The sequence below is a fragment of the Andrena cerasifolii genome, chromosome 1 (genome assembly GCF_050908995.1).
Source record: "Andrena cerasifolii isolate SP2316 chromosome 1, iyAndCera1_principal, whole genome shotgun sequence".
NCBI classification, from domain to species: Eukaryota; Metazoa; Arthropoda; class Insecta; order Hymenoptera; family Andrenidae; genus Andrena; species Andrena cerasifolii.
This window is the reverse complement of record NC_135118.1, coordinates 30,261,591-30,289,528: the sequence shown is the minus strand read 5'-3', so window position 1 is coordinate 30,289,528 and position 27,938 is coordinate 30,261,591. Positions and strand designations below refer to the sequence as shown.

General features: G+C 42.3%; 2 protein-coding genes across 2 annotated transcripts in view; one reads left to right on the top strand and one right to left on the bottom strand.

Moving 5' to 3' along the window:
• Positions 1-27,938, bottom strand: part of LOC143375552 (uncharacterized) — a 295,354-nt gene that overhangs the window by 185,340 nt on the left and 82,076 nt on the right. The window contains exon 2 of the mRNA XM_076824783.1: positions 18,603-18,694. The gene's annotated coding sequence lies outside the window, so the exon portion shown is untranslated. The remainder of the gene's footprint in view (positions 1-18,602; positions 18,695-27,938) is intronic.
• LOC143375522 (uncharacterized) overlaps positions 1-27,938 on the top strand; it is a 464,206-nt gene that overhangs the window by 410,452 nt on the left and 25,816 nt on the right. The gene's annotated exons all lie outside the window — the stretch shown is intronic.

Here is a 27,938-nt window from a genome sequence, read left to right as displayed (position 1 = left end):
ATTCGTTGGACCATCCCCCTGCCGCGAGCCAACTGCATCACGTACCGCTCTAATGACTTCCTGCCCCCCGGGTACGCGTTTATTTCCGCGAGATCCCCTCCGATCCTCGCACAGCTTCTCCCCCTCTTCCCGTGACGGACAAATGGGACGCGCGTGCCGCGAATTACCGGCCGGCAATAAGATTTCGCCATTTTTCGTGCTGCTTTCCTTGCCGCCTCCGCGCTTGATTGTACCACTCTCCACCCCGCTTGGGGCGCGCGCCCCCGCGGCACGTGTTGCTGGGGGCTTTGGAAATCGGGGATGATAAATGGAATAATAGGTGGTAATGGGGCAGTGAGATATTAGAGGCGCGGGAGATGGTTCTGGAGATAGACTAGATAAGCCGATTACCTCTGCCATCCACATGTATGTTTAACCCTCTCCCTGCGTATTTAAATTTTTGGACGATACTTCAAACGTGTTAATTTTAGAAGAATAGAAAAAGTTTTTAATTTTCGACTTATGGTTACCGATAGAACTATCTTAGAGGGGCTCGACAGAGTTGGGCATTAACTACATAAAGAATTATTTAAATAAACAGATTGAATGGAGGTTACTTTAACTTTAGATTATTCGACGAATAAAGTTAATTTTTTATACGATGAGAATTTGTTTAGAGGATTGTTTAAAATTTGTAATTTAAACACAAAAATGTTAGATTACTATCCACCTGTAACCCTTCCAATAGGGAGATCGAAACACGTAACCATCTACCACATGCGGAAAACCTTCACCCGCATTTACTCGCACTACACATTGAACGCCTATCGGCGTCACCCGCACCGGCTGCCTCCTCTAACTAAACGCACAGGGTTCATCGTCTCCAGAGGATTAGAAACCGAATCTAGTTCGAGTTACGATTACAATCCCCAGTTTTCAAGTACACAAAGGCACTTTGTAATCGACTCTTCGCAACCCTATCCGTTCTACGCAATAAATACACTGCTGTAAACAGCCATGTAACGTTCTATCTAGAAAATCAGGCGAGCATCGAAGTCCAGGAACAGAAAGAGACATGGGCAGATAAGCAAGCACAACGGTATCCAAAACATCCCCCCAATGCGAAACAATATCCACCGCGCGGCGTGTAACCGATATTCCATGGCAGAGGCGATTAAGCGCGGCTATAAAAGTCGATATTCCGATGCGTCGAGTATTCTCGCGTGTCTAAAAACCGTGCGCCGATCAAGGGCTTAGGTCTCAAAGGGGTCTGAACACAGTTCCGAGATAGCTATTCGAGGCCGATACGATTTAGGGGGTTGCCGGCTCGTTGAGGATGTTTTTATTTTTTTTTTTTTTTTGCGCGCGCGCGTGGATCGCGACAGTTTGTCGCGGCCCTATGAGTTATACGTATAAAATATTTAAATCCGGCCGGCTGCATTAATCTTTTCGATCTGCAATGTCGCGAATAAAAGCTCCAGAGGTTTCCAACAGATTGGCGCGTTAAAAAAAAAAATGCGTATGTGTATAAAACGCGTATCTACCAATTGGTGTAGCTGCATCAAGCGGCGAGCACCATTTATCTCCGGCTTCGTCGAGAACCAAACATTTCCCTCCTCCCCTTTACCCTTTCGAAAATAATATCGGTGAATGATAAATTTTTCGATCAGAAGCAACCGCGCGGACGGTAGTCCGACCTCGTCGACGCTTTTCGGATATCGGTGAATCGTTCGCAACCCCCTCGCTAATGATACTTCCATCTGCGTGTTGGTTTTTGAAATGGTGCATTGTGGGGGGATGCTGGGCGTGGAAGAATATGCATATGTATGTAGCTGTGTGGGAACTGTTTTTTTTTTAAAGGGATTTGGTCCTTTTGGTCTCCGAACTTAATTAATTTTATTATTGTTAACAGAGATTCCATTAGTGTATAAAATGTTGACACAGTAACAGGAGTTTGAAAATATTAATTCTCAATAAAATTATGCGCAATGGAATTGGGTGCAAAAGTGCATGCATCCGACAAGTGGAGTTATTACAGATTGTTTGATATCTTTGATTTTATTAATCTCAGTAGACGACCACATAACCTATTACACTTCTGACGCAGTTATATATCAGAAATCTAAAAGGCTGCAAATCAATCGTGGCAATGAATAATCTCACAACTTTGCACAGCTAATGTGTTGCGTACCTTCATTTTTAGGTAAATTAACGTGGTTGCTAATCACCCAAATGGGTTAATGAAACCTTAAAAAAAGTGTATTACCAGTACACCAAATCGCGAGTAAATTAGTAGATAAACGAAATTCGTGTAAAGTATATAGTGTGTCATCTGATACATAGGTGGCACTCTTGTAAATCATCAGTTATTAGTTACAAGAAGATGGCGTATTGTTTGAAATTAAAGAATCAGTCAACAAGTGACTAATCGGAGCGATAAACTTTATTGTGAATAAAATATATCACTGTAAATTAGCCGTCGTTAAAAGTTGTATGAAAAATGTTGTGTATTCAAATTGTTTCCTTTGTCTTATTTATTTCCTGCATGATTTTTAAGTAGATTGCATATGCCTTTTCTTAGGCACTTATTTTTCAATATTAATTACAAAATATATTAAGTACCAAAATTAAAAAAAAAAAAAATTTCTAGTTTCGTAACTAATTTAAAGTCACGGACGTTTTTTCTCTTTCCTAAAAAACTTAATCTTTGGCACTTAGGTACAGTGTTTTCTTCAAGGCCTCTTTAATTATATATCCGGCAAAAAAATAGCGTAGACCAGTACACATACTCCAATTTATAATGAAAATATACAAATGCACTCGTTGCTGAAGAGGATGTCGACCGTAGCCGTGATCCCAGCGTTCGTCGCTGTCATGGAAACAGAAAAAGAGATACGACGCACCTGTCCCTAACCTCTTCGCTTCCCTAAATTCTCTCGAAATTTTTGCCGTTGGACTTTCCACGACTGCCCTTCCGCTCTCCCGTCCTCTTTCTCTATCCAGCGGCAGTAAACCTCCCAAGGATTCGTTCTGGCCAGGTCGATTTCGCGTCGTATCTTACAGCGAAACTGGTTCGCGCGGACCAAAATTCGATGTCCGATCCCGGCACAGTCCCAGTCCGACTTTTCCCGTTTAACCTAAATTCTTTCGTTTGTGAGCCGTTTCTCCGACATTCTGCGTCTCCAGTGCCGAGGGAAACCTGGGCACCGCTGTAAACATCATCCGATTCCTGACTGGCGTTCAATACACCGCTACGCGCAGACCTGAATTTATTTCAAGAAAAGCCAGGCGCCAGTAACTCGTGCGATTTTAGATGGAAACACACGTCGCCAGCGATTCTTGTTTACACATGTCGGAGTTTGCTGAAATTGTTGTCGAGGCACACACTGCTTTTATAGCGTTCGTGGGTCAGGAATTAGATTTGGGCGAAGTGCTCGACGCTTTCCAGTCAGCCATCGTTGTTTTGGGTGACGGGACTTTTTGCGGTAGTCGTTTTTGGGGTTGCAATTAAGATAATCTAATTGCCATTTTTGTGGTGGTGTAAGTTTGAAGGTTGGGAGGTAATAAATAAATGAAATTCTTTGAATGTTAGTTGACTAAAAGAGGTTCACTCATTTTGCATAACTTTGAATGAGCTTGGGTAATCTTGGATGCGTTTAAAGTGGCTTTGAACGAGTTTAGCTGACCTGAAGATCTTTTCTTCTGATAAGGGATGCCTGTATCTTGAAAACTGTAGTAGATGTAAAAAAATTATTGCAATGAAAGCTTAACGGATTTCTGAACTCTATAAAACTGGGTAATCAAATTATTTAAAATTTGTAACTTAAACAGAAAAATGTTCCCCCACCATAAATTTTAAACAATTCCGTTACGTAGTCTTATACAGCATAAAAAAGCATTAAAATTTCTTTACAACAATTTTTTTATATCTACTATAGTTTTCAAGATATATTTGAAAATAGGAAAACACTCAATATCCTGTGCGGGGGGGTTCACTCCGAAGAACCGAAAATGGCCACAAACGAAATATTTCCTGATACTTCTATTGAGGTCCTCTACAAACCTGCAGAGTTTCAAAAAAATCTGAGGGTTCGGGTAACCGAACATCCTTTGTCAGAAGAAAAATGTCAAAAAATTCTGAGTATTACTTCAAACGTACTTTAATATGCAGGCAAAACGCCAGATAGTATAAGCTTATAATTTTTGTTAAATAAGTTTCCGAAAATGCCGTTGAAAAACGAGCAGTTACATTAGAGTACCCCCTTCAAGAAAAAAGTTCGGGGGTTCCTCCAAATTTTAGTGACCTTCGAAGCGTTTCGTAGCAAAATTTAATTAGAAAACGCTGCCCTAAATGACCACCAACCAATACTCCAAGTCCTGGACAAACTTTAGGACAAACTACAAAAGCAGAACTTGTCACTTGAAATTTGAACGCAATACTCCACTATTTTCCAAGCACCCATATACTCCCCGACTGAGTACAAGGATAACATAATTCAGCTAAAACAAAATAATGAATTTCGCACCACAAAATTCACACATAACGTTCCAACGAAGCATTCCCTCGCGAAGTAAAACGTCACGCGCAGCGGGAGATACAGGTGTGCCATAAAAATGTCGCCACGAGGGGAATTAAAAGGCTCAGCGACGGTGGCGCCGCGCGGCGCGCAGGGGGCGTTAACATCGCGGCGCGGAGGCAGGTGTGTCGGTGACAAAGCGTATTGGCCAGGAGTGATAGAGTGGTAACACGAAATCGAAGTAGAATCGGTTGACCTGACGCGTCAATCACGTGCGGGACGCGATAAGCATCGTGTCAAAGGGCGACCCCCACGGCTAGGTCATCCTTGCCACGGGAGTGGATCGATCCCCGTATTATTCGCGACGATGACGATGACGATAATTCCGGGCGTTCACGTCACATCAACGATCCTCCCCCGGTATCATTGATTTCATGCTCGCGCGGCTTTCTCGCCGGACCGAACTAATTTTATGATGACGAATCGCGTTCCAATTATATTGCTTTATTGCGAAATGATATAGCCGACCGCGGGACGGGTCCATTATTTTGTTAAGCGTCTGGGGTGCGTCGATCGTTCAACGACGGTTTAACAGTGTTTCACGTTCCGGAGACCTGATGCTCGGGTACCGTTGCGTTTGCTAATTTATAGTTCCGGCAATTTCATTCTTTTGGGGGGCTTGATTTGTAGGGTTAGGGTAGGCTGCGGCTTTGGAGGGGTAGAAGGTGAATGGGGCAGGTTTGGGTTATGTGCATTGAAGTTTGTTATTTGTAATTGGTATAAAAAATATCTATGTACTGCTACTTGATGTAGCAGGGATTTTACGAAGAAGGATGCTGATCCGCTCTGCTCGAAGTTCGATCAAGATACATATCTGTTTTAAACTCCCTTGTGTTATAATTTGAAGGAAAGTTGAATGAGTAAATGGAAACTTAATTCCTGTTATATAATTGGGTTTACTGTTCTTTTACTAATTAGAATTTTACAGATAACACGACTGATTACTTTGGATGCTAATGAACGAGGGACGATGTACAACGACGCCGTTATTCACGATTTAATGCAGCATGTTTTTGTTATTAAAATTATCCGATTATATAAACAGCTTCTCCACTTATAATGTAATAAATCATTTAATTGGTTCCTCATTAAGAACGAGCGTTTTACATGGTAGCGCTGTTTTAATAGCGAAGCAAACAGAATCAATATTTATTTAATGAGCGTCTCTAATTGTAAGTAGTAGTCATTGGAAATATGTTGCTCGTTCTTTCGATACTTCACTTGACAATTCGAATCTGGCGCGTCTGAACCTTTGTTATGGGAAATCATCTAACCTAAAGCTATGTTCACGTGTTCCCGCGTAACACCGTGACAGTGTAAATAAGTCAAACAATTGTGGCCGCTGACGGTCGATAGTGGATGGCTTCACATGGTTGGAAATATATCTACAGTTCACGAAATACTGTAGAAATTGTTAAACTGAATTACCAAATTTATATTCTTTTTCCTTTAACAACATTCGGTGAATAATTGACGGAGGTTAGATCTATCGCGCCCATGTTCTTTTGTTCTCTCTCTAAAAGGTTCTAAGGAACGTCGAGGAGTTTAAATTTTAAGTCTGTTCGACTTTTAAAATCTTACATGATTTGAGTTCAAATCGGCGTGAGCCAGATTGGTTTCTATCTATATTTATTTAATAAATCTTTGTACGAAAGGACTTAATTTATGAATTATTTTTTTAAGATATATTAAGATTTAAATAAATTAACTTCCTTGGCAGAATAGTGCACCACAGAAATAATGATGCACTGATTCTACAGCCAATTAAATCTATTGATTAAATGTAACTTAGTCCCTACACTAACTTAGAACTATGCTTAATATTGTACCTTACTTGTAAGAAGCGGTAGGCTCGTTAGCTGGTTCGCGAATAGTGTTCGCGAATGGTCGACTGTCTTTCTGGACGTATCGATATTTTGTTTGCTAGATACTCCAGAAGGATCGAGTCGAGAGCGTTCGATGTTGTTTACTTGGCGGGCAAAAACACCTGGAGTATTCGACTGACCGCTTCTAGGTTAAGAAGGCTAATGGTGGAATCTCCACGTACGACTTTCGAGATACAGAATAGGTTTATTTCCTTTTAAAATTCAGTTTGATAAACAAGACCTTGTGTTAAGCTGTGTAACTTTATTATTATACATACATCATACATTATACTAAACTTTGTTGTCTTTCCGTTATATTCATAAGCCGCAATCTCTTTCGATCCATAACCTCAATCGAAACATTTGTGAAGGAAAAGGCCACTCATGTAAAGTCGACTACTAATCGAAGCCATGCGACCACAATCGAATGAGCCGAAAGAATCGCGAGATTATCTCGAATTGCATTTCCATGTGAAATCATCAGCGTCGACTTCAGCGCAATCAATTTTTCTTTGGTCTCTCAAATAAATCACAGGCCACCTATATTCGAATTTATATTTAACACCTTGATAAACCAGTCACAAGCATATACAAATAAGAAGCTCCTACTTCCACGAGTTAAACCCACCACTAAAAAATTTTAAAAACAATTTAATCCCAATCAGAAGAAGAAACGCTTTTCCTAGGAGCACATAAAGCACCAAAACTCTCATCATCGCGAATAAAAAAGTCGCAGACGCGCGTCAGAGTATTTCATTTTTTTTTTTTTTTGAATTTCTGCGAACCGGTGCAATTTAAAATCACGTGCCACTTGAAAGTTGCATAAAGCAAGTGTACATCGCCAGGTGCTCGAACCTAACGAGCTGCGTTCTCGCAGCGATTCAAATTATTTCCGCGCGTACGTGCCGCCGGTCCACTCCCGAATTAAATTAAATAAGTTCGTCGCGGACTTCGGCTACAATAAATATTAATTAAAAGATTTACATAAAATTACTGCACGCAGGAGTCGAAAGCGCGCGTATTTCTCCGTGTGCAACAAGGCTGCTTCTATCGAAAGGACCTCCGAATATAGCGAAACGATCCACGTAGCAGGGAATAAAATGAAAATGATGTGCATTAAGCGAAGCACTTTTATTCAGGCTGTGAATTTTTTGAAACGCCCCACACAACTCGAACACGGGGATTTATTTCTAATTATAAGATAATCTACCACGCGGGGGGGAGGACGCGCGTTTCAGAGTTATGCTCACCCCGGGGAATATTACCTTCATCTATTTCAGTCGGATTAAGCGAGCAAAAATTGAGCAGAGGGGACGCGTTTGCGCGCTCGTCTGGCGCTCGGTGAAAAACGGTCCGTTCTGCATCGTGTTCTACTAGAGCAGTTTCAGAATTAAGCATCCTCTGGGGTTTCGCTGAAGTGGTGGAAAATGACGAGTCTTTGATGGAATTTTCGGATTCGTCAGATATTTATCGAATCCCTCAAAAGTGAAGTTCTTAAGTACTTTCCTGCAATTTTGATCCAGATTACTGTTAGGGGGTGATGGGGTGCAAGCTTCTATTGCAAGTTGCAGAATAATCGACGTAGACATTGACGGATTTTAAATATACCTATCAACGGTCAGTTACAGAATTTTTAGGTTAGAAGCGTGAGGTAGCCAAGGTGGCTGAAGCTTGAGAACAATTGTAATTGAATTAAAAGCAACTGCAGTTTAAAAACTTCCAGTATCTAGTTGCATTTTCAAAAGGCATTCTAAGTGTTGGTACATACAAATCGACACCACCGGCCGATATTCGGTCAAATGTGTACGGGACTACGTCCCATGCGCCCCTGCCGGCGACGACGATTGTTATGCATATCGTTAAGGTGGGTATCCATACTTTGCGGGTAAAATCTCCTAAAAAAAACAGCGGCTGTAGCCGTGACGGAAAACACCGGTTCTCGTTAGATCACCGAAGTTAAGCATCATGGGGCGGTGTACTGGGGAAAGATGGGAGACCACCTTTCTCTCGGTGCGCTGCTGCTGCTGGGACCCGAAGGAGAGAGGAGGGATAAAAAAATGGGACTATAGTTCGTTGGGCAATATAAGCAAAAATAAGCTTGAAACGCCATCCTGCTTAAAACACAGGAAAACAATAAAAACAAACAACAAAATCCCCTAAAAACCCACATCTCCGTGCCCCTTCCACGCTTCGAGGTGCAAATTTTACGCAACACCAACCGCCCGTCAATTCCACGCGAGACACGTCTGCGAAATAAAGTCTTAACGAGCCAACGCCCCAGTGGTAACGTGATTTTGCGCGATCCACCAGCACAGGTCGTACCCGCGTTTCTGCCCGCTACAACCGCGGTCCCAGCGACGCAGAGTGGCGAGGTGTATTTCCAAATAAGTGACAGTACCCGGGCATAAATTCGCGCCGCGAAAACCACTGCTCGGAATGAGTTACGCGATATTAGCGAAAATTTCGCGCGGTTAACGCGTCTCCGTAGTAGCAAGATCACGTTCTGCTCGCGCGAGACGGCTTAAACCGTTGCCACTGACAGGCTCTGTATATTTTACCCTGTCCGTGCCCGGGTGTCCGTGGATCCGCAACGTTAACAGAATCCGCGTCCCGTGTTTGCGGTTTCCCCAGCGAAGTTCCCTGGCTGGGTTCGTTGCGTCCGCGTGTACCTTCCAAGCAATTGTGGAGCGAGCACGCCGCGTTTCAACCTGCAATCGAACGCGCGGAACAAGCCAGGATCCGCGCTCAATCGCGGATCTGGACGAGCTGGCTGGTTGAGAGGCAGCGATTCGTGGTGGCCGATAGAATTCCAACCGCGCCGACCAGCTTCTGCCGACTAATTGGTAACTGGATTCTGTTCCTCTTTTAATTCGGGAGTAATTATGCGCGCTGAAGGTGATGTTGGTGGTGGTCGTGGGCAGGTGTTGCTCGTGACGAGGGTTTTCATGGGACTAGTTTGATATTTTTCAACCTTCTATGTAGTGTTGGGAATAATTTATTCATTGCAGTGTTCCGCCCTCGTCTCACCGTCGGATCTCCCGCTAATCGGCGGTTAGCTATACTCTTTTTCTTCTGTTTCTCAGTGGCTACTCGGTGACTGTATGTGTTACAACTATCTCAGTGGGAGTAAAAGGAAGTTTGCGTTTTCAAAGTAATTGGCTCGTGAAACTCTTTGGAGGTTAATGTACGGCACAGTTCGATTAGTTCTATATAGGTGTTGGTTCTAGCAACGGGTGTGCGTAGAACAACAACGCCTTCGACACCGATAGAGCTTGGAAATCGCTCGGATGTTGTTTCGAGGGGTGTCCGAACGTCGTTAACGCGCTATGAATTTACGCGCGGGGCGTTATCGTTGTTGTCAAATGCGTGCTGTGATCGAGGGTCTTGTTATCTCGTCGAACATCACGCTCGTGTACCTTGCCATTTAGTGCCTAATTTCCAACCCTCGCCGCTACAACAATTATACCGGGCGATATTGATTATCAAACATCCGCTGTATACGTCCTTACTAGTGTGCTATTCCTTCATTTCGATTACCAGACACGCCGCGTGTACATACTTGGTGGGAAGTTATTGTACAGGATGTTTCAAAAGTATAGGTCGCGCGTAAACTCAACTGGTTAATAAAGCTCATAGAAACTATTCTAGTCGCTCTTTGAGGTATACAGTTTTTAAGTCCTAAGAAAAATCTTCTTTATATTATACATATTATAGGATTGTAGGTTTACCAAGCAATAGTGCAGTTTGTAAGAGTTAAAAGAAGGATGTAGAAAGGGTAGAAGGTTTCTGCTCTCTACCAACTGAACACCCATCCCGATCACCACAAGATTCTTACTGCGGAGTACAGGGAGTCGATAACTCCGCCCACTTCTCTTTAAAGACCTGTTAGCTCCCCCTAAAAAACGGTTGTTATATCATGTTATTTAGATCCACAAGACTCCAGAAGGGTGGTAACTTTGTTCCCAAGAGAAAGGCGACGATAGCTCCGCCCACTTTACGTAGCTCCACCCACAAAGCTCCCTATCGCTCGGTACACCTATACACATCGGTCGCCATATCATACTATTTAGAACAATAAGACTTCTGAAGGGTGGTAGCTTTATTCCCAAAAGAAAGTCGAAGATAGCTCCTGCTAAACCCACTGCGAAAAACCACCCAGTACTCGAGCTCAGAGACCTCCATCTCAAACGTTCTCTTTCCACGAAATCTACCTGTCCAGTGAATCGTTGCCACCTTACCACCGACCGAATAGCGCAAGTGACAGACGCAATATCTAAAAAGAACAGCGTCACAAAAGCGTTAGTTCCAGTGGACGGGTGGTTCGTTGCAAAGTTGATCATGTCGCTCCACAAAGCGGAACGTTGTTTCTTACGTTCGTCGGGAAGTGCGCGGTACATGGAGGGGGGGCGTGGACTCAGAGGGCCACTGGTTAAACGCCCGTCACTTACAGCCTTATATTTTCCGCTGTCCGTTTTCTGCTCGTCCAACGGTCCCTCCACCGTAATCATTGGCGGCGCGTGCCGAGTGTTCGTGCGGTTTTCGCGGCTGAATCGTGCAGTCGACGTCGTTACGCCCCGTTAAACCCTCACGGCGATACGACGTGGCCGCATTGTAATTTGGGGGAGAGGGCCACGCCGTTTAGTCCCTCCTTTGGAGTGTGCAACGGCTAATGCGGCAAAAAAACCGCCTACGCCTGCTATCAGCGTGCGCGACGTTGTTCGTCGCTGCTGGCTTTCGCCAGTGTCAGGGAAATTGTCCCACCAGCTCGCGGAAATCTCTGGTGGATTAGGTCTATGGCGCGTGAACACTGAACAGTGACGTAGGAGAGTGTTTAAGTTGGAAAGCGGGGAACGGGCACGTTTCCCTTTTGTTTCAGTTGACTAGTAGAGGGCGAGGGCTAGGAGAAAAAGTTTTTAGGGGAGGAATCTTCTTGTTCCGTCAATGGAGTGGTGGTTGAGTGATGGAGGTGTCCTACGGAAGACAGATGAAAGTGGAGTAAGTTATGGATGTATATAGCTATTGAATTGTTGATGGGGCGGAGCGGTCGGTGGCTCCGCCCACTTCTCCGGCTCCTGGCTGACCATGCGCAGTAGGCGGATCCTTCTTGCTCACTCATTGTGATTGCAATTCTCGAATTTAGTATAGCGTATAAAGAAGTTTTAGGAGTTTAAGCGATCTTGATGATTTTCGATATGTTATTTCGTCTCCTTGACTGTTTATAGAAAATATTACAACTTTTTATTCTAGGAAGGAAAAATCGCTGAAATTCCATCACCCAAAATATTTAACACTCGCAATTTTATCGTGCGATTTACGAAGCGTCACGCAAACAAAGCCCAGGGTCGAAAGCCACCTGGATGGATAAACAACGAAACCTAAATCCGTGGAACAGGAAACGAATCTCTGGCTATCTAATTGTTCCAGAGACTGCCGTAATGAAACTCCTTTGTACACCTCTGGAGGATTAACGAAATTCATTTTTCTCTCTGTGAAAAAGAGCCCCGAGTGGGTTAAGCGGAGTCCCATTGCACCCCCGTAAAATCGAGCAGAGAAATGGAACCCGATACGGGGGATGGGACGAGCTTCTGCGATTTCTCGTCCTCGTAAGGATTCGTGCTACCATAACAGCTTCATATTCCATTACTGGGATTTTCTGCCGCTGAAGCTCCACGTTGAATTACCCGGCTCGAAACAAAACAGCGGTAACTGGAGTAAAGAAAGCATAGAGGAAGTTACTTTGTATCCCCTTGTGGTTACGGTTAAGAAAATAAATCGAACATCTCCGGTCTCTGTCGTCACACTGTTTGTAGACCTCATTGAGAAGTTCTTTCTATCGCTTTCTTTTCCTCCACCTCTCCATTTTTCTCACTGGGAATGTATCCACTGTATATAATCTGTGTTGGGAGAAACTGGATTACCTTTTTACACGTTTCGTATATAAAAAAAAACTTATATTTGTAACAAGTAGCGTAGTTTAATTAGGAGGCTCTGCAATCGTTGCAACCTATTCAGCACCAGATTCTGCAGCAGAGATGGGCAAAATTTTTATTTAAATGAAATTTCAAATAACGAATAAAAATTCAATAAATTATTCGCCATGCTTTGAATAAAGTTAACTCGGGTTAACGAACGAATGACGAATAATTTTTTTAATTTTTATTCGTTATTCGAAATTTTGAGAATTCCAGATTGCTGTAATGTAAACTAGTGCGTGTGCATGACTGCATGTATTCTTGTCATTAACTGGGGAATTTCGGTAATTGAAAAATTCTGATTTTCTTGGAACTTTGCAGATCTGTAAGAAACCTCAATACAAATATTGAGGTTATTATCATTTTCTGCTACTTTTCTGTTCTTCAGGGTGTAAACACCACTTTTATGTTACCACGTGCTGTCCCATTTTCCTGTAGATGTTAAAAACTTGTTTCAATACAAATTTAATAGTTTTTTATGTTCCATAGTTAAGTAAAACAGCTCCATAGTACTTAAGTAAAAAAACTTTCCTTAACACAAACAATTATACTAAATACACTGTATCAATACCATCTCCATATCAAGCCTGACAATTCACCAAACACCCTCAGCACCAAACTACACCGCATCAACAGTATCTTCTATCACCAACCAGAGGAGCTAATTTACCAACAAACCAAGAAATTCTAAGTACCTTTACTCCCTTTTTCAACCATGCAGATGTACCTATCACAAGCGGTACGCTTTTCGGGTAGCCTGGCGCGCATCTCGCCGCCATGATTGATCGAAGATTTAAATATTTGCAGATAGTGCGGCATAGCAAACGCCAGGCCGGCTGGCAGAATGAACGATGCCCAGACGGGTTAACTGTGCGGAGGCCTACCATACCGGTGCCATATGCTGCCAGCCTGTATTTCGTATAATAGGCACACGTATTTAGCGAAATCTCGTGCAACGCTCGGGCGCGACTATGCTCCATTTGTAACGCCAACGACCAGAATTTAGCGCCTCTCCCCCACCGCCGGAGATGTGAACGACACCTAGGCAAGTGCAATTTAACGGGAGGGGGTTTCGTAAATTCCGGGAGCCCCCGACCTCGCAGCAGCACATCCATCGCGTCCGTCGTTCTGTCGCGCTAACGAATTCACGGTACCACCAGGAAGCCCCCGGTGAATGGGACGACTACGTCGATATCGGCACGGTTTGTGTGTAATCGATACATTTGAAAGCTTCCTGGAACGTCTGGTAAGAATTTATCGGCGGTGGTGTAACTTTCTGGGAACTGGAGACCGTCGTGGAATACGAAAATCGCCTTCGCCTCTGGAGCTCGTGCTTCGAGGTAAAGGGGATCGGGTATCGAGTTTTCGACGCTGGAGGCGTCAAAAATAACGAGGGAATGCGCGAGGATAATGTGTAACTTGTGTTTAAGTTATTTTGTTTCTTTAAAGTAATGTGTGGTTATGTTGCCGGATGGTGAGGGGATTATGGCGAGGTTAGGTTAGATTGTCCCTCGCGGGAGGCGTCGAAAATACCAAGGGAATGCGTGAATGTATAACTTGCGTTAGATTTATTTTGTTTTTAAGGTTATGTGAGATTATGTTGCTGGATTATTTAATCGGAGATAGTGAGGTTAGGGTAGACTGTCTCCTGCGGAAGGAGTCGAAAATACCAAGGAAATGCGTGAAGGTAATATGTAACTTGTGCTTAATTCATTTCGATTCTTTAAGGTTATGTGAGGTTATGTTTGTTGGATTATTTAATTCGAGATGCTGAATTAGGTTAGGTTAGACCGTCCCGATCAGAACGCAATTGCAAACCGCTGGACAGCCCTGCAATTGCAATTGCTGATGCGAACACGCACGCCGAAGGAGAGGGAGAGCCGAGGGTGCGAAGATCTGAAATTATGCACGACCGTAATTAATTCAGTGTAAGCGGGTTGTCGGTGCGCGTTACCACCTACCCCATATGCTTCTCCTGTCAATACGGCTGTTTTCCGCCTTAAATTAATTATGCCGACTCAATGATGGCGTGTCGCGCGTCAAAGGCCAACTCGGATGGATCTCCTGAGCCACTACTGAAGCCCTAATCGTCAATGGGAGTTGCGATACAGAGAAGATGTTAGAAGATGATAGCTAGTCTCTCTGAGAAAGGATTGGAGATGCTTTAGGCGATCGGAAGCACACTGCAGCTGTAATACAAAGGTGCAAGCTACAAGGTGGTATTCAGTAGGTTTACCAAACAGAGTTGCCAGGAGTAAGGATCACATGACGTCGTAGGAAGTAGTGGAGGGGGAATCCTCGCATCTCATGGTCATTTGAAACTCAACATATTATAGGCACATGGTTGAATTTGTCATTCTATTGCCTATAACGGTACACTAATGAAAATACGCCCTTCCATTTAAGAAAAACGTCGATGTACTTGAAATTTTAGAAGTATGACCTTGAGAAAAAAATCTTCCCCATCGTAAAAATTGCCCCTCTGAAGCATCTCGTATCGTTAAAAACAATGGAAATATTTTAGGTTTAAGTGCTAGGTGACCTCACCCTGTATACTAATACGACTCAGTGACGTAGTAGGGAGTAGTAGAGGGGGAATCCTCGCACAGTGTGCACAAGTTGTATTGGTATATACAGCTCTGTACATTCGAGGATTCCTCCACCACTATTACCTACTACGGCATGAGGTCCCTACTACTGGCAACACTGGACCCCAAGTAACAGCGAGGGCTCCACTGCGCATGCCCCAGCGCGAGACACAAAAGTGAGGGAGACGCTGTCCCCTCCACTCCACAGCGTAAATTCCTAATTCGAGGAATTACCGATTCATTACCATTGACCTAACGAAAAAAGCCACTCCCTTCTTTCCACCTCTCCTCTTGACTCCTCCCACAAGGCTCACTAGCGCTCGGCACAGCTATAACCAGGTCAGATCCTGCGCATCCCGGGACACTAATCATCGCGACGCGGAGGAATAAAAACGCGAGAGGGACTAACGAGCGTCGAAACGATAAATTAGGGTGTTCAGTTTTATGGGACGCGGCATCGACGTTCAGAACGGGCAGAAGAACGACGCCCGATCGGGGTAATTAGCGCCGGAATTTATTGCTCCGAATGGCGGTATGACGGGCGGCAGGGGGGAGCGGGCGAAGGGACGGAGCAAACAGAACGAAATAATTTATTCGATCGATCCCCGACATCGGAGGGTTTTGGTGCCGCGATAATCATGCGATACGGCGGCATCGGAGTCACACCGCCGCCAGGATCGATCCTCCGCTCCTCTATTCAAACATTTACGATTTCATGATTGAATTCGCGCGGTCGTTTCGTTCATTTGCGCGATTACGGCCGACCGGCGCCATCGCGAATACTTTAACCGTCCACGCGGATCAAATTCCGAACGAACCCCTGGCCCGAGACGCATGGCCGCTGTTCCGTGCAGAAAGCATCGGGATGAAAGGGAGCTGCGGCAGAAAATAAATAGTGCTGTTGCTAGTGTCGCTATGGGGATCTACAGCGTATATCAGAAGTTCCCGGACTCGGAGTTTAATAATAATTTGTTGTGGTGGAATGGAAGACAGTGGAAAGTGTCCACCGTTTTCTTTAAGACATAAGTTCACCCGCCGATCCATAATAAATTATTAAACTCGACGAGTCTAGCAACTTTCGGTACCTGCCTATAGTTTTACGGATGAACCAAGCTGTCTTTAACAAGTGAACACTTTCTTTCTGCAGATTAATCCTCGTTGAGATTGTAAGTAAGAAGGTAAATGCATCTAAGTAAGAAGTGTTATTTAAATTCATTGAATGGCGTCATAATAAGGGTGGCGTAAAGTGTCTTATCGCGTGGAAGGTATAACTCGATATACGGGAGGGTGTAATCCCCCTCTCACCTGAGAAATCTACTCCAATTACTCTTCCTCACTTCCTCGCGATCATGATGGCGTTAGTACCAGTGACGAACGTTTTTCTCCTTTCCTCGCCGTGCCCCTTGATTGCTGATAATCTCCGCGACACGTGTGCGCGCGCAGTAATTCGCCGCGCAGCTGATCTTAAATTTAAACCGCGAATTTATATGCAAATCACTAGAATCCTCATGAATAACTACATTTCGTTTTTATAATTCCTGCGCGATGGGGATCTACGCGTATCACTTCTTCCTCGGTCATAATCGGCGTGACTTTTTCAGAACATAGTTCTTTCGTGTTAATTACTTGGGCGAACGTGACGCTGCTTTTTCTTTCCATTCGCCAAAAGTAAACGCCCGATGATGATTCGATTTTAAATTATTACGGAAAGGAGAAACGAGGTAAGAAAGTACTAATTAATCGCTTAAAAAATTTAAGATTTTTTTTAAAGAAAACTGTAACACTGTAATAGGGTAAATAGTCTTTTTGGTATGGATTTGTACATATTTTAAGATGATAAATAAATTTATTGTTTTTTTAGATGTAATCTATACAAATAAAAATGTAAATGTTCAAATGTTTGTTCAAAATCTTAAATCTCCGCAAGTTCTTCACCGATTGCTTTGAAATTTTTACACAACGTTGCATTCGAACACGCGCGTGTTTTTATATACCTACTATTATATGGATGTCACACCTGTGACAGGTAAAAACATGATTTTTTGAAAAACAGAGCCACCGCAACGCGTGGCCGGGTACAGCTAGTCTTGAATAAAAAGCTACAGCTCTGTGATAAAAACACGAGTACCTTTAACCCTTCGTGGTCACACGAGGTGTATCACACGACAGGCAATTTTTTCCTGTTCAATATTTCTGTAAATTTTTAGACCTTAATATTAAAATTTAATAACTCGGTGAATTTTAATAAAAAAATCGCGGAAATCGTGGAAACGAAATGATGCTGACATCAGTCTTGGAGAATTCCTCAAATCTCTTAATAAGCCAATGGTGCGCTAATTGGCAAATAAAAAAATCTCTTTCCCTTCTCAACTTCCTCTTCGTTAAATTTAACGACATAATAATTAGTGTTTGAAGGATAAGCTGCTATATGAATCGATTATAGTGCGTTATTATAAGGGATTAAGAAAAAGTTTTGAAAGCTGAGTTATTTTTTCGTTAAAAAGCAACGTGTCTGAGGGAAAGCGGCCTCCCCGAGCAATTTCATCGACGCACAATAAATAATTCGCCGTGGGGACGCAATTAATTTCAATACGAGCGCGTTCCTCTTTGCCCTCCGCGGTGGAAGACACCTGTCAAGCTGGTAATTCGCAGTGGCGATTAAAAAGCGAGGAAACGTGTAAACCGATGCAACACGCGTGCACTGGCTTGGGTGGCTTTGATTTCTTCGCGATTTACGGTCAAAGGTCGAAACGCAGATACCCAGCCGGCGATTAATTTATCGCCAAGGCAGTCTCGCTCGCGCTTTATTGCCACGGTGAACGAGGTACGTTTCTGCTGCTTCGCAATCAACATAAAACCGACTTTATTGACCTTGCTTTCAGAGCTGTTAACTACGCCACGTAAAAGTGCGCGGGTGTGAAGTTTGTGGGAGATCCTTGGCTGCCAAACTGTTGAGTTTCAGTGGGATTTTTAATTTTTACATTTACAGGACAAAGGACATTTTCTCGTAATATTGCTTCAAGCATGAAATGATATTTTCACTTGGCTCACTTGAGACAATTAATTGTGAGTTACTAGATATCAATAACTGAAGAAGCCCAGACGATTTGAGAGAAAACTGTTCAAGGTAAGCTCTATGGAAGGTGACGAACCTTGCGATAAAGAAGGACATTGTGTACTGACTCGTAAGGTACTTAAGAGTTAGTGGACTAATGCAGGGTTGACTCGTGGGCCACCGGAGGCACCTCCGCCTTGTTGCCACGCTGAACGGCCCCCTCCATACCTACCAGACTCTGACGATCGCAGTCGAAAGAGAAGGAAAGAAGGAGGAATCTACTGCGATGGTCAGAGTCTGGTAGGTATGGAGGGGAGCCGTTCAGCGTAGCAGCAAAGCTGAGAGCCCCCGGTGGCTCCGGGAGCCACCAGTTAGTCACCTCTGGACTAATGTATTGCAAACACGATGGCTATCTATAGGCCAGGGTTCGGCAACTCGGGACATAAAAATGGCCAAATGAAAGGGAGTTGAGAAAATTGCTAAGAGGGTAATATCCCGCCCCAAAGAGGACTAATTTTTAAGAAATATTATATAACATTGCAACGATCAGAGGAATGTTTACTCACCGATGGGTTGCGCCAAGTGGTCCCTAAGCTGAAATCTTGGCATAACTCCACGTGACTCAGGATCCCTATGCTCCTCCTGCTCGCCGAATCATCTGCAACAAATGAAAATGCGTTCGTTGAAGCATGGAGAACGAAGAAAGGAGGTCTCTGCGGAGGACAAAACCGCGATGAATTCGCTGGATGTAATATCTGGCGAACGTAGTTTAATATTTCCGTTTGCCCAGCTTCAATTAAGTGCCATTGGATTCGAGGGAAACGCTCCAATATGCCCCGATTTACAAACAATCCGTGATATTTACCGAGCGTGCCGCACGCGCGCGTGCCTCTAAATGGAAACTTTCGCGGCCACCGCGCGACCGCGGGCATTCAAAACAGATGCGACCTACTAATGACAGCTTTCGACCATTTCGATTTGTTCGAATTGCAACGATAATTGAATGACATCGTTGCTTCTGGAAAGGGAAATTATTCATTAAGAGAACCAAGCAGTCGGATCGCTCAAAAATCAAGTATTTTTTTCGAATTAATTACAAGGAGACGAGTGCAAGCAGAGACTTCTCCTTTTATAAAATGTTTATTACTATCATGTAGAGTTAATAAATATTTTTTTGTCAAACATAGCTATTTTACAAATGGCGCCACACGAGGCGGATTATGCAGTATTTTAGAAAAAAGTGTCTGATTTTGACCTGATATTGAGCTTAAAAATAAAGATACAACGGTTTCCTTCGGATGTGTTTCTCTTAGAATATATAATTTCGGTCTGAACTTGGAAAAATGAAGTTGAACTGAAATTATTAAAATAACGACTAGAACAGGGTTATTACAATAAATGTCGATTTTCGGGGTACACATATGGCTGTTTCATTTTTTATCTCAGAAACTAGAATTTTTACACTTTAATGACGAGATTCAATACAGAAAGGAATATATTCTGAACATGCTGTAAAAATTTCAAGTCGATCCGAAACTCCGTTTTTTTTTTGCAATCGCTGCATAACCACAAAAAAAACGCCCACACATCAGACGACTATAGCGCCGTTACATATATGTATATATTATAAAAATAAAAAAAAGATACAGTTTATATTATTTAAACATTACCCAAAAGTACTAGTCACAATTTGTATTCATTCGCTTGTAATTAATTCTCCCCAAAGTTACAATTTCTATTCATTTCCTTGTAATTAATTCTCCGAAAAAGTGATATTTTTACACGATTTAATATTCAGCTCGCCTTTGTTCTTCGCTGTCTTCTTTCACTAATTTATCATCCGTCGCTCATTCTCAGTCCCTCTGACTCGCCGCAACGACTACAAAAGGGGCAGTGGGGATAGAAATGTACATCTAACGAAGCAGATGCCTGGACCAGTAACGGTGCGTACGCCTTATGAACGCAACCCAGCTCGCAGAGCCTGCACGCGGTCTTTACTTCGTCCGCACAGTCTGTTCGTGCGCGACGCAATCGATCCCACCGCGTCGACGGGGGTTAACGCGCGTTGCTGACTCCCGTGTTCCTTCTTCCGGGGAACTAACAGCCGAAGAAGCCACGACCACCGGGGGATTAGTTGCTCGCAAGCGTTCTCATGCATCCACGCATGAGATCCCCGTTTCTCCGGCAAGGGGACGTTTCATTCCCCCGGCACACTTGTTCCTTGACTCGTGAGCCTCCTCCGCCTGCTTTTTCTTTGCCATTAGCGGCCGCTAATAAGTGCTTCTTACGGCGGACGACTCTTGCTGGAGATGATCCCCCTTTGAATGATGGCCGTTGTTGTTCTGCGGATGTTCGCTCAGAAAAATATCGCTCCAGCTGTGGAATTTTCTTGTATGGTGTTTGTCTGGTTGAAAGGGGCGCGGCGGGTGGGGGAGAAAATGAAACTTTCGAACTGCAAAGTTGCCGCGAGCTTCGTTGCAGCTTTGAAGCTATTCTGTAAGGGTGGAGGCATCCTTTTAAGCCTGGCTAAGGCTATGGGCACTATTTTGCTCTGTTAAGTAGTTTGTAGTTCTGTTGCAGTTTTGGATGATGCTCTTAGGTGCAGCATAATGGCGTGGTTGAGTTTTTTATTATTGTGGAAATTTTGTGGGACCGTAATCACAGATAGGGAAACTTCTATCATTATTATTACTTTTAGTTTAGTAACTGGCAATACCCTTTAGCGAAGAAACAAATTTATACAAATGGCAAGGGGATGATTAACGCGATAGTCCGAAATAGTTCACATTACCTATCGCGAGATTACAAAGTTTCCATAACTAATTTTTTAAATATATCTAGTGTGTAATAAATAATGTCGACAAAGTTACACATCTTATTGGCAATTGATACGCATATGCTCTTTTGGTAAATACGAAAGAGCTTGAAAGTTAACACTGATTTAAGGGGTTATGCCTAGTCAGGCGGTCGAAAAGAGGCGAATATTTGTGAATTTTTTTTGAAGAAGCGGAAGCGTATATTTTTACAGAACTTTTTGCGTTTAAAAGAGCAACATTTAAAGAACATTTGGTAATTTTTTCGTAGAAAAATATTTAAGTTTATAATAAAATAACAAGCGACATCCAAGAAGCATTTTTAAAAATTTGCTTTCGCGGTGAGCACTGCCATTCGTAACCAGATTATCTAAAATCAAAAAACAAAAAAGATTTCGTTAGTATATCAATGTATCCTCAGGTTGACGGAGAGAATTTTCCGAAATATTAAGTTAAAACAACATGGCAGCTATTTAAAGTTGAAATCCTGATTTTTTCGCGTAATTTTTGCAGGAAAAAATCAGGATTTCAACTTTAAATAGCCGCCATTTTGTTTTAAATTAATATTTCGGAAAATCCGCTCCGTCAACCTGAGGATACATTAATATACCAACGAAATCTTTTTTGTTCTTTGATTTTAGATAATCTGGTTACGAATGGCAGTGCTCACCGCGAAAGCAAATTTTTAAAAATGCTTCTTGGATGTCGCCTGTTATTTTATTATAAACGTAAATATTTTTCTACGAGAAAATTACCAAATGTTCTTTAAATGTTGCTCTGTTAAACGCAAAAAGTTCTGTAAAAATATACGCCTCCGCTTCTTCAAAAAAAATTCACAAATATTCGCCTCTTTTCGGCCGCCTGACTAGGTATAACCCCTTAAGGAGCCTCCCCAGTTTGACGCTCTGAAAATAAGGCAAATTTGGGGGAATTTTTTTAAATGAAAAGTGTTCAGTACTATAATTTCAAACTTTGTACGTTTATTAATTAACATTCGACGAACGTGCTCAAACTTTTTATGCATTAATAATAATAATAATAATAATTCTGCTCAAAGTTACAGTGATAGTAGTAATAGAGGTTTGAGAAAACGTTCCTTGCTGACGGACATGATTCTGGCTGTCGTAGTTATCCGAAACAAAATCCGCAAAATTCTTCATAATCTATACGAACGTGATTCTCCTATGAACTAGAATGGAGCCATTATTTGCAAAATTCGAATTCGACTTTTCTTTTAAAAAATCCCCCAAAATTCCATCAACACTCCCCAAAACCCACTCATTACTTCGTAAATAAACTTTACACCAACAAAATACAAATTTTAATTCCCTTGGACAGATGCCTGGCAACATAAACCGTCAACGATTATTCCGCCCGGGGGCACAGCAGCTTCAGAGCACAGAAAGCTTGGGATTAAACATATCCTTTTTTGTAGCAAGCATGCGTGCGACCCTTCTTGGGAAATAGCGCTTTACTGCACGCTAGGATGCTATAACTCCGGAGGAAACGATGTGAAATATTTGCCGACGAGTATCCAGCTGTTTGATATTCCGTTCGCGAGAGGGGAAAAGCTGGCGAAGCAGCTTTTGTTTTCAAACTCCGGCTGATTTACTAGCGCTACCTCCCGCGTCTATCCCTTTGAAAAATATCTATATGCGTGGCGGAGTGGCAGCGTCCACGGTTGCACTTGCTTTTTCAACAATTCATGATGTTTGCCGATGAATTTTTTAGGGGGCACGGCGCTCCTCGTAGGCGCAAACAACTAAACGGCCGGGAATAAAACTCGGACTCCCGGATAAACTGGGCTTTTCACTCTTCCCCCAAACTGCTGATCCTCAAAATAAGGCCGGGACCGCGTGCTGGAAACACCATTTGGAATGAACCATTATTAGCTCCAGTTGATTTAGAAGTACAATTTCATCGAAGAATTTGAGGATATTCGAAACACTTTTTGTCGTTTCATACTTGCATGGCAGATTACTGTGGACTTTGATTGCTTTAGGTTAATCTACATATAGAGAGATTTAACGAAGGCAGGGAATTGTGGAGGGCATGTTCTTAATAAAATTAATCTGTTTGCAAATACGTCACGAAGTAAAAATTTCGAACGAGATGGGCATTAGAGTTCTGTAAAGAAACATTTAAAAACCTTGCACAACTACAATTAGACGAGGATGGTTGATTCTTTGTGGTACCAGCTCAGGTTTGTACTACTGGCTGACGAAAAGTGGCTAGTACCACTGATGGGGGCGGAGAATAGCGAGCTCGTACTACTTGGCTCCACTGCGTCGCGTGGTCTGACTAAACTTAGCCGCTACTACTTGCAGCCAGTAGTCAGGCGTCAACTCACTCTGATTACTTAATCCCCTGGAGTCTGAACAACGAGTGGATGCTTCCACGGTGGCAATGAATGGAGACGAAGAAACCCAGTCGCAGTTTACGAAATTTGCGAATATCCAACCGCACGATATACGAAGGGAAGTCAGCAAGTAAGCTTCCTTGCTATTTATTCTTCCAATATAATCAAGTTTATTTGAAGGGGCCTTTCTATTGTAATGCCCTAAAAAAAAATTACCGTTGTTTGGACCTTTTTTGATCACAAAAAAAATGTGTTTACTAAATTGAAGTTTTTTTTATTTATTAAAAAAAAAATACATATTTTTCTAATGCCTGCTTTCACAGAAATAGCTGGGTGTAATATGCGCTGCAAAAAAAGGACACCACGCGTTCGATTTTGGAGGAACCATGTATCCGAAACAGAGAAACCAAAAAGATTTGTAACCAGTATGGCTGTCGCTATATTCCGAACTAGATTTAATTGGATTGATGAAGAATTAACAAAATGGCCCACGTCAAAAGTTGAAATATCGAAATTAGCTAAATTTTTTAATCATTTTGCAACTAGTGTTCCTGATTTCTCGATATTTTTTGTTTCTCGTGAAATCAGAAATGAGATCATATTTCTTGAGAAATCTCGAGAATTCTTGCGAAATTGAAAAAAAAATTTGCAAAAATTATATTTTTGGAATATTGTTAATAATATTGATCAAAAACACAAGAAAACTTTAACTAAATGATTATTCTTGTCTAATTTATACAAAACTTGTGTAAATGAAAAAATAGATATTAAATATAATTGGTAAATTTATTTATTTAATACAACATTTGTACAAAGCGAAACATTACTTTTTGGTTTTAAAATTTATTTTTAAATAGCACAATGCGTCTAATGTAGTGTCAGCGAATCTATTATTTTTGTGGCAAAATCTGTTACTGTTATACTTCGCAGAAGAGTTTGTATTATTCTGTATCTTTGTCTCGACCACTGAACTTCCAAGACTTGGAGACTGGAGCGTCTCCAAGAGTCTGAAGTGACTTCTGTCGGAGTCCTAAGGTTTGGCTGGATTCGAAGTATGATGGAGTCGACTACGAACTAGACTCGTTCGGGGTAAGGACTGTGCTTGATTAGACTAGGGAAAGTAGTTCATTAAGACGGGAAGCAGACTTGTCCCTTGGCATCAGAAACGGCTCGAACACAAGTTTGGAATATGTGAAGACATGGCCTCTTGCATGCGATGGGTGGATGGGCTTCAAAATGAAAATGAAATTGTGGATGCTATTTGGAAAGGATAGGAAACGATAGTTCTCACTGAGACACAAACATTGTGATTTAAATCCACCCATTTGTAATTATATTTTGGAAATATCAAAAATACTATTCTACACAGCTAGGAATAATAAATATTTATCAAAAAAAAATATATTAAAATCCGTACAATAGTTTCTGAAAAAAATTCATGAAAATAGGCCTCTTTTCGGACCGGCAAAGTAGAAATGACAAGATTAATATTCGAAGCTGTTAGAATCTAGGGTACCAGGGGATCTAGTGACATAACGTTATAAAAAATAACTTATCCAGAAATACTTGGAACATATCAGAATTCGAAGCACCGCCTAGCCACCTCCGACCTCCTTTCAATTTTCCCGAGTATTTTTCCACGCCAGACGCTTCCTCCTCGCGCTTACATAGTCGAAGAACATTTCATCGCCACCAGGTTGAACTGTTTTCACTTTATACCACTCCGGTTCGCACGCTTTCTATCTTCCATCGTTCGAAACTAAAACACGACATTGCGCAAATTTTGCCTGAAATCCGATCCCCGCATGACAAACTCACGATTTCAAAGCACACCCAGCCTTAAACATCGCTTCATTGCTTCACAGACAGGGATATCTTTAGTCAAATATACCGCCCCGCGCTTGGGCATGCGCACCAGAGACACCAGTACCACTCGGTACACTACTTCGCGCAAAAACTTCAGTAATCTTTCATTCTTGCTTATCTTCGTTATCCTAGTGTCCCTTATCTCTGCAAAAATCTTTATTCGATTCAGAATATCACTGCTAGGTACCAATACCAAATATTTCTTAGGGTTATGTGTCCCAGTTCCACCATGGGATCGCGACTCTTACAAGGAGAATATTGTAGGTGTCCGCCTCCGATCATTTTGATTTTTGGATATGTTATAGAGGACCGAAAAGTAAGAAATACGTGTTTTTTATTTTTCCCCGTTTTCATATTTGGGGGGTGAAAACTGCGTTCAAAGTTAGGGTTGAAAAATCATTTTTGTGAAATATCTCGAGAACTATTAGAGATAGGGGAATAGTGTCAATGGACGAATTTTGTGTCTTTGAATGCGAAATATGACTGACTCACCAGATTTTCAAAAATCCACAAAAATGATTTTTCAACCCTAACTTTGAACGCAGTTTTCACCCCCAAATATGAAAACGGGGAAAAATAAAAAAACACGTATTTCTTATTTTTCGGTCCTCTATAACATATCCAAAAATCAAAATGATCGGAGGCGGACACCTAAAATACTCTCCTTGTTAGTGTCCGCTAGCGCCACCAGAGGTCTAATCTTCCAAAATCCTTCTCGCAAGTCATCAGTTCCAGTCTCGTTCGTATATATATACAAGTGCCAAGTTTATTCCTCTCGGTCCCCGTGCGCTTAGTCTTGGAAGCGTCAACCAGACTCATCAGTAGGGCTACAGCCGACGAATCCTGTCCTTGACGCATGGACACCGAGAGGGAGATGAGTAAACTTTGGAACTTTTTGTATATACACGAACGAGACTGGACATAGGACTTTGCGAGAAGGAGTTTGGAAGATTAAATCCCTCTAGTCGCGCCGCCGAGCACTAACAAACAGTCTCCCGATGCCATGGTGGGGCTGGAACATGACACCAAGCTTTTCCAAACGAAACAACGACATCAAACAACCGCGACTAACAACAACTTACTTTCACGCCGTCCACCGAACATATACAGCCCCGTCGTCGACTTTGAGGATAATAATTGCGCGTCGTTGGAACGTCTACGATGTCTACAATGTCTGCGGCAGCTCGTCTGTGAAATAGTGCGCCAAAGGCTCGGGACAAACGACGGACGTACGTTAACCTTCCAGAGGGCTCTGAGCACAATGCGCGCGAGTGACGCACGGGCCTGCGGAGCTGGATATGTTCTTTAAAGACCGAAGGGAGCTCCTCGCGACAGCACGAAGTGGGAAAAAATGACGAAGACAATGCGTGGGGTGTGGAAGATGAAGCACGGCGGAAGACAATCGACTATAGCTGAACTGCGCATTTGAATTATAACGTTTAATCTTGTCAGCCTGGAACGCTCAATATCCTCGCCGGCCGCTACCTCGGCAAATAGACAGGGATCTGTTGGCGCAACGACGAGCGTTCGAATTCACTTCGTTTGTGTCATACAGGGCTACAAGTTCGACGATAGTTTCCACAGAGGCGACTCGCTGCGGGATGCATAAAATATCTCACGATTGTTTTAGCAACGATCATTACTCAGGGCGACTGGGAACAACGCTGGATGAAGTAACGGAATTTTTTATAAATTTTAATGAATAAACATTTTAATTAACAAGATGGCAGACAAAAATAGCAAAAACAAACAAACCGGGCAACATTTTCATCCGCCATCTTGTTAATTTTGAAGATAAATCATTAATTGTAGTCCGGACGATCAAGACGTCATATAGATCAAGAATCCGTTTCGATTTTTGATTCTGATAAGTCTAACACCTGGGATCACCTACGCCAGCGACGCATCACTTTTCAAATATGTCTTGAAGATCGCTTTTGAAAGCATTTTAAAAACATTAATTTTATTACTTTCAGATTTTCTACTCATTGTTGAAATGTAGTTTAATAAATAGCAAAAAGTTTTATAACATTACTATATTTCATTTCTTCCCATTAAATTCCCGAAAATCGCTTAATTTCTCGGCGCGCAAACCGGAATACCCCTTAATTTCCGACTCTATTGCTTGTCCTTTTGAAATTCAACGATGGTAGGAATGAACACCCGTTTTCCAGATACGTTCAATTGATGGCTAACAGGTGGAAAATAATTGGCACGATTGTAAAGTATAATATTGCACCGGGTGTCAGATGGGTTTTGGCACGCAGTTCTTTGTGCCTGAAACTCGGTGATCAAGTTTCTGGCTGCGCCGATAACTTCGGATTCACTGTACATTTGTGCAGCGGCAGCTTTTCAAGTTTCCCTTACTGCATCCCCATTCGCAGCGCGCAAAAGAGTCAGGTTAAAGGAATATCATGTACCCATCGCATGCGTTTACCAACACAGAGCATCTGTATGATCAAGGAATAAGTGTTTCCGAGAGTAGCGTAGGGATAAAGAAGCTTTTGAAGGTGCGTAACGTGGAAAAGGTCGAGAGATTGTTTAAGATTAAAGATCGGTTAAGAGTTATTCATAAGAATTATTAAGGATTAAGAATTATGATAAAAGTTCTTTTATCATATTTATAGGCAGATGTCTTCAGTGACAGTTATGATCAAGTAAATTTCAACCATTTGACTTATAATGGTGATTCAATGGGGAAGTTGATTCAACTTTTTCCCACCCATGGCGCCACCAGTGCATGTACCACCTGTCATCGGTGTTTTAGATGTAGTTAAATTATCTTATTTTACTTCGTAATTTCTATTTCTATCATAAGCGCATGTATCTGTAATTATTATTGTTATTAGCTATTATTAATTATG